Below are 8,465 nucleotides of genomic sequence, written 5' to 3' on the forward strand. Positions count from 1 at the left end.
GGCACTGAAAAAGAGCAGCCCCCAATGAAATGGACTGACAGTAGCTGCCACGAGGGTGGCAACCATGGTGAAGGTGGCCGAGGACTGGGCAGTGATTCGTTCTGTGGTACATAGGGTCACTTTCCGTTGGACCTGACTCGACGATGGCACCAACCGACAGCAGACTTCATTGAGAATAAGACTACAACAATCACTGTTGAGTCAGTTACAACTCATGGCCACCTCGTGGATTATTAGAAAGGCTCTCCAGAGGGTCGCCATGACTGACTCTTCTGAAGAAAGCACCAGGTCTTACTCTGGAAGTGCCTCTGGTTGGGTTTGAACCACCAATGTTTTCGTTATAGCCAAGCACTTAGTCACTTGTAGCACGTAGGGACTCCCAAGAGCCAAACTACCTACACTTAACACCAAACCTGCTGCTTAGAACTGATGTGACGTTGCAGAATTTTCTTCTCTCTGGACTCAATACATAGGCACCATGTTGTCTCTACTTCACTTGGTCTTTACAAGGATTCAGTAAGATGCTTCATAGTAAGCACTCAAGGTTCTTTACCCTCATGCACTGCTGGTGACCATCCAAGTAGGAAAGCACTATGGAAAGTAGATTGGCACTACTACAAACAACTGGCAGTAGAAACACCATATGAACTTACCTAACTCTCTACTTGATTTATACCCTAAATAAATAAGAGCTGTAGATTGTAGCACTACTCACGATAGCAAGAAGATGGAATCAACCTAAATGCTCAATGGAAGAATGGGTAAATAAACTCCGGTACATACACACAATAGAATTGTCTACTTAGGTACGCGCACATAACACACTGCTAAAGAATGATGGTAAAACTGTGAAACACTTCATGACATGGATGGATTTGGAGGATATTATGTTGAGTGAAGTTAGTCAATCACAAAGCACTAATGTATGAGGTCATTGTGATAAAATTTAAAATCGAGGGGAAAACGTTGTTCATACCAAAAGAATCAGACTGTGAGAGTTACCAGGCATGCAAGCCCTGGTGTCACAACCATTCAAAGCCACCAAGTACTACTCAGGAAATAGAAGTGGATTTCTGCTCCCACAATGATTGACAGTCTTGGAAGCCTCTCGAGGCCGTTCTGCTTTCTCCTACAGGCTCTCTGTGCGTGGAATCAAGTCTTGAGCAGGGAGTTTGGAGCTTTGGCAGGCTGTGAGGTCACTAGAAGGGAAAACACCAGGCTAGAGCAGTGGTTCTCAACCTTCCTACTGCCACGCCCCTTTCCCACAGTCCTCCGTGTGGTGGGGACGCCCCACCATAGAATTATTTTCGTTGCTGCTTCATCACTGTCATTTTGCTACTGTTATGAATTGAAACGTGAATATCTGATAGGCAGGATATATTTTCGTTGTTACAAATTGAACATAGTTAAAGCATAGTGATTCATCACAAAACAATATGTAATTATATGTTGTGAAATATTTATTTCTGATGACAAATCTATGAAATTTTCTTGAAGCATGGTGTAGCATGGGGAACAGTCATCACGCCGGGTACTCGTATGTGGGTGTATCTGCGTGTGGGTAGACCCGCCTGGAGACAGACAGAGAAGCGGTGTCTCGGAGGGCACATATTTCAATGGTCTTTGACGACCCCTATTATAAGTTTATTCGACCCCCAAAGGGGTCGCGACCCACAGGTTGAGAACCACTGCACTAGAGGGTAGACAGGTGTTAACTACGGTGAAGGGGAAGATGATATTGTATAAGAAGAAGAGAAACAAAAGATTGAGGGGCAAGCTATTGGAAAGTTTGATAAAGTGTTTAAATTGTTGAATATCAAAATGACAATCTGAAATGTAAAGTCCCATCTAATACACAATATTTTTAAAAATTGAGTCTTTATGACAATAATTAAGGAGCTTTAGTAGAGAAATGGCTAAAAGCTTGATTGTTAACTGAGAGATCATGATTTGAACCCACTAACTGCTCCACAGGAGAAAAACGTGGCAATCTGCTCCCATAGATATTTACAACTTTGGGAACCTACAGGGCAGTTTTACTCTGTCCTATAGGGTCACTATGAGTCTGAATTGACTCAAGAGCAATGGGCTCATTTTATTAAAACAATCACCTTCCTCAGTATTACTGCACTTTTTAGTCTTTGGACGACCATTAAATAGTATAGGGCAGTTCCATAATAAGACGCTTAATGAATCTGAGAAAATGGATGGTATATGAGAGGCCTTTACAGATTGACAGTGGAGTAGAAGGGTTACACCTTCCTTACGACATCCTATCATGTTCAAAAGATGATATATATAATGGAGCATGATTCAGATTAATCTGCTGATAAATTGATCATATTAACCACTGGTGTTTCCTTTTATGAAAAATATAAGATTTCCACACAATAGAGGGAAGTAAGAAACTAAAAGGTAATATATCAAATTGCTAACTGATACTGTGTTGGAGTGAAGAAATAATGTTTTATTAGCTTTTTTCTACACTTTCATAATAAACATATATTTTTATGGATTTAAAAGGTTGGTAAAGCTATTTTATAACCTTGACGGTTATAAATATAAAATTAGGTCCTGAGGGAAAGGAAAATTCATTAATTTCACATTATCTAGTTTATCTCAACTTTTGTTGAGATAAATTTCCCCCGCCTTTCATTTACTATGTTTTTCCATTACTTACTAGGTTTTAAGACTCTTATCTCTGTCAGAAAGAATCCTTGTATTTTTTGGTGTCAGATATCAAAATTCCCCAACAACAAAAGTGCCAATGTGACGAACAAGACCTATTTAGAATATACCAAAGGTATGTCCCTGATATACACATTACCTCATCTGTAAAATAATTGAGTTTTGCTATAAAAACATGGAGTAGGTTGTGCTGTTCTGTTCTTTGGAGAACACAGACATGAATCCGTCTGCATTTTACTGTTGTCTTGAAAGAAGATGCCCATCTGAGACAAGCTATTCGAAAGTGAGACAGAACCTTGCATATTTTAGACTTAAAATATCATTGAAAATGTTCAAAGACCTGGTAAAATTGTTTGCCTTCTCATAAACCCATATATCAAGGAAAGAACACTTTTGGGCAGCATATCTTGGATTCCTGTGATCTTGATCTTTAAGACCCCCTCCATATCTAGATCATTTTGATCTATGGATGTGATAGTCATCCATTCGATGACCTTGAGGAGCCCCCATTGGTCCTTAATTTGGTCTCCTGCAGGACTTGTATTTTTAAAAGCTGTCTATAACATTTTTCTCATACAAATTACTAATACACCTTTGTTGTTATTCAGGGCCATGGTGGTGTCGTGGTTACGCGTTGGGCTGTAATACGCACGGTCAGCAGTTTGCAACCCCCAGCAGCTCCTCATGAGAAAGACTGGCCTTTCTACTCATGTGATCAGTTACAGTTTCTGAAACTCACAGATGGTCACTACGGGGCAGCATTGACTCGATGGCAGTGAGGAGGGTTTTTTTTGTTTATTTGTTTGCTTTTCCTTTTTTTTTCTTTCGTTTCGTTGTTATTATTATTAGTTGTAAAGTCAGCTGTAACAGACATTGCCCCATCCTGAGTGATGGACATGACCATGGTGCAGGATAAAAGACCATGCTTCTTTCTAAGTCAGGGAACGGTTCTCCTTGGTTAGCTCCACAGAAATAATAGTTGGAGTTATTGGGTGCCTTGGACTAGAACTGTCAGGCCATGCCTGAGAATTTGTGCTGGGGAGTGGGGGCTGGTGAAACTAGGAAAGATGCCGCTGGGAGGCTGATATCAGCTAACCTCTGAGACATGCTGCAGCCTGTCATGCAGGACCAGTCAGTAACAGCCCGCAGTCTCAGAGAGGTTCCTCGTCAGCAAAGCAGAGCAGGAGCTGTGCCCTCCCTGAAACAAGGCAGCTCAGCATTGGGAAAGCTCGTGGATTTCACCTAAGCATCTCTTCCTTAGGGCGAATCTGACTTATATCTTCTTACTATAAGAAACCACCACCTGTCTGTCAGTTTAGAGTCCTGGAGGCCTAGGGGTTACCTGGTAGGCTGCTAATCTTGAAGTCGGCAGTGTGAAACCACTGGCTACTCCACAGGACAAAGATGAGACTTTCGACTCCTGGAAGGCGTTACAGTCTTGAAAATGCACAGGGGTACTTCGCTCCTGCCCTGTAGGGTCACCATGAGTCAGAATGGACTCAATGGCAGTAAGGTGGGTTTTAGGAGGAATTGTGTTATTGTTGTTGTTGTTGTTGTTCATCAGTTTGTCATGCATGTCAAGCAACATGTCTTGCATGTTGCTATGATGCTGGATGTATGTCACTGGTATTTCAAATGCCAGCAAAGAATCTCAGAATATTTCATTGTGCTTATAAGGAATTTGTACATGGATCAAGAAATAGTGCTTTAAACAGGGCAAAGGCACACTCCATGGTCTCGATTCAGGAAAGGTGTGAGTCAGAGTTGTATCCTTTCACAACATTTACTTGATCTGTATGCTGAGCCAATCATCAGAGAAGCTGGACTGTAGGTAGGAGAACTCAGCATCAGGACTGGAGGAAGACTTACTAACAACATGCAATATGCAGAAAAGAGAACTTTGCTGGCTGAAAGCAAGGAGAATGAAGTATTTGCTAATGAAGATCAAGGAGTGCAGCCTTCAACATGGATGACCATTCAGTGTAAAGAGAGCCCAAATCCTCACTACTCGACCCCAAAATAAATCATGACAAATGGAGAAAAGATGGAAAGTGTCAAGGATTTCATCTTGCAGGGATCCACAATCAATGCTCCTGGAAGCAGTAGTCAAGAGATCAAAGGATATAGTGCATGAAGGAAACCTGATACACGAGAGCTCTTTGAAGTGTTGCAAAGCAAGGATGTTACTCTGAGTAACTTAAGTTTGCATTCCATCAATTCCTAGAGCCTTGTTTTCATTAATACCTTCAGTGCAGCTTGGACACTTTCCTTCAGTACTATTAGTTCTTGATCATAAGCTACGTCTTGAAAATGGTTAAACATCAGCCAGACCGTTTGGAGGAGTGACTTCGCATACTCCTTACATCTTATTTTTATGTTTAGTGCATCATTCAATATTTTTCCCATAGAATCTTTCAATGTTGGAAGTAGAGGTTTCCGTCTTTTCTTCGGTTTTCTTAGCTTGAGATATGCCGAGTGTGTTCTTCCTTTTGGGGCTTCTCACTCCATTCTTCCCACCAATATCTGTCCGTTTGTCATACTATGGTAGCTTGTGTGTTGCTGTGATGCTGGAAGATGTGTCACTGGTATTTCAAGTAGCAGCAGGGTCACCCAAAGTGGACAGGTTTCAGCCATGCTTCCAAACTAAGAACAGACTATGGAGAAAGAAAAGGCTATCCAATGCAGAGGAATTAGCCACTGAGAATCCTAAGGCTAGCATTCAAACATTGTCAGTTACTAAAAATGCATGAATAGAAGCAAACATTGTCCAATATCATGCCAGAAGATGAGCCCTCAGGTAAGAATGAACTCAAAATAGGACTGAGGAAGAGCTGCCTTCCCAAAGTAGGTCAATCGTAATAACTTGGATGGAGTAAAGCCTGCAGGAGTAACATCTTTGGGATCTTCATCGACTGAAAAGGCACAACTCAAACTGAGTAGAAATCATTGCAAACATAAATTCCTCTTCAGATTCACAGCACATGCAACGATCCCTAATGCAGGAAGATCACAGGACCGTGGGTGGAATAATCTTAGGGATCCAATGCCAGTAGAAGCTTATCAGTGCTGGAAGGGGGTCTCCACAAGGCTCCTCCAGCTCTCTGAGTGTGGCTCCTCAATGGGGCTCTGCAGGACTTGTCGAGGGCACGGTGAAAACAGAGAGAGAATATGACCCTCCTCCAGGAAGAGAGGAAGTTCCTAGAATCTTCATGAGAAGGTCATGCCCACTAGGAGGCATCGTCAAGCTGCAGCCTGATTGACAGGCTACACTTCACTCCTTTACTCTATGTATCAAGTTGACATGAAATTCTGCAGCTACCACAAGCCAAAGTACAACCTTGAATATATCCCACCTGAATTTCTAGATGATCTCAAGAACAGACCTGATGCATTAAACACTAATGCCAGAAGATGACATCATAAGCATCCTATATGAAGAAAGCAAAAGGTCATCAAAATTACAGGAAAGACAAGATTCTCGGGGCTATCAGAAGAGACTCTGAAACTTTCTCTTAATCATAAAGTAGCTAATACACATGGAAGAAAGGGGGACGTCTAAAAAGCAGAAATTTTCAAAGGGCAGCTCAAGAAGACAAAGTGAAATATTACAATGAAATAGGTAAAGACCTAGAATTTGAAAACCAAAAGGGAATGACAGACTCAGCAGACCTTAAACTGAAAGAACTCAAGGAAAAAACGATCCCAGCCTTGAGTGGCTATGCTAGACCTGGTTGACTAGAGAAACAAATTCAGGGACACAGCTATGTATAAGGCAGAGCTTTATATCAAAGAGTAATTGTATATCAAGAAAACATCTCATCCCAGTCCAGATCAAGGCCATAGTCCGATATTGGCCCATATGCCTGGTACTAGTCTTTAAAGTTTTCTTCAGGCTCAAGCAACACATGCAATGGTAGCGAATGAAGGAAGATCACAAGCCAGTAGGTGAAAAATCTTGTGGCTCCAATGGCAATAGAGTCACATCTGTGCTGGTGCAGGTCCTCACGTGGCTCCTTCAGCTCCCCCCAAGTGTCTCAGGAACAGGAAAGCGAACCAGAGAGAGAGGCTCTCACAGGGCTCAGCACGTCTTCACATGGGTGACAACAGGAAGAGGAAGCAGAGAGAGAGAGGAAGTTCCCAGAATCCTCATGAGAAGGCCATGCCCACAAGGAAGCACCATCAGGCTATGGCCTGAATGACAGGCTAGACTCCACCCCTTCACTTTGAATACCCTGAAGTTCACACAAGATAATGTAACTACGACAGCTGCAATATTGAAAGATCCAGGGAACATGGCATCCTCCAGGGGTCACAGTTGAAGGACTCAATGTGGAAGCCCAATTGAATGAAGTAGAGCCTACTTCAAAAACTGTGGAAATGGTGGTCCACGTTGGACCCCCGTGTGACCCTGATCTTGGTAGGTATCCAATGAAAGAAGACCCAGAACCACCATATATTTAATATCTCCATGTTCCTCTTGACATTAATATGACAGGTATTAATCTGATAGGAATTTCTTATAAGAAATGTTACAGGAAATTTTGGCCTAGCACCAGCCTCCATGCTCAATGTAAATAGAGTTCAATAAAATAAGAAATCAATGGGTGCAAAACAACAACTCGTGGATTGCAGCTCACAGTCGGATTATACTCACATAAATCCCTATCAACAGTACCTTAAATTCTAGGCCATTGGATATTTTATTGATGTTATCAATGCAAACATATTATAGCCCAGGGTGATGATGGACAATGGTTTTTGTTTGTTTTGTTTTGTTTTGAGGGGGGTTTGTTTTATTTGGGGGGGTTTTGTTGTTTATGCTGGTTTTTGTTTCGTTTCTGTCATATGACCACCAAAGTAAATCAGAGTCATTCATAGCCTATGTATAAGTATATGGATCCTGGGCTCCCACTTAATTCTAGCCCCAATCCAAGAACAGTTAGCTCTGATAACATGCCCCTACTTATACTCACCTTCATGAAGAGATCATTGAAGATAAGGGTGCTACAGCATAGTGTGGTGAAGGAAGCAGATGGTGCCCATCTATCAATTGGAATAGTGTCTGGCATCTCAAACACTTTTACTCAAACAAGTAGCCATCTAAGTGAGACTCCGACTAAGTCCACATCAAAGAAAAATACCAGCCTGTGTGATTCAAAGATGACAACAAAATCCAAATATGATGAAGGGAAAAGTCTGAGCTTAAATTGTGATGCTCAATTTGTAGAAGGCTATGGAGGACAGTGGGAGCCCAAAATCCATCTGCAGAGTATCTAGTCAGATGAAGCCTCTGGCCACCGGTGAGGGACTTGACTCGAACAGTTTTACTATCAGACAGAGATTATTTTAAATTTGATTATGGTGGTTCAAACCAGGGTATAATATGATATTTGGTCAATTGACTTCCCTCTTGACCCAACCTGAATTTGCTCGGGCTCAAATAGTTCTCGCTTGTTGCATGACAGAAATTTCTTCTCTGGCCTTTTAATACTGTTAGTGGCTTTTCTTTCTCACGCTTATTCTTTATTTTTCTTTTTAAATTTATATTATTATTATTTTCTTCTTCCTGTTTCATTTTATTTTTGTTTTTTATTGTTTCGTTGGGACAAGAAACCAAAATTGACCAATGGTTACCATCATAGAAGAAGAAAAAGGTTTTGCTTAGGGGCCATTGAGTTTATACTAATAGTGGCTGAATAATATGGAATGGGACATCAATAATGGTTGAATAACACAAGGAGTATAATCAATGACACTGGATTATACATAAAAAATTA

The sequence above is a fragment of the Echinops telfairi genome, unplaced genomic scaffold (assembly GCF_000313985.2).
Source record: "Echinops telfairi isolate 266 unplaced genomic scaffold, ASM31398v2 ScPeMD7_7473;HRSCAF=8511, whole genome shotgun sequence".
Taxonomy (NCBI): domain Eukaryota; kingdom Metazoa; phylum Chordata; class Mammalia; order Afrosoricida; family Tenrecidae; genus Echinops; species Echinops telfairi.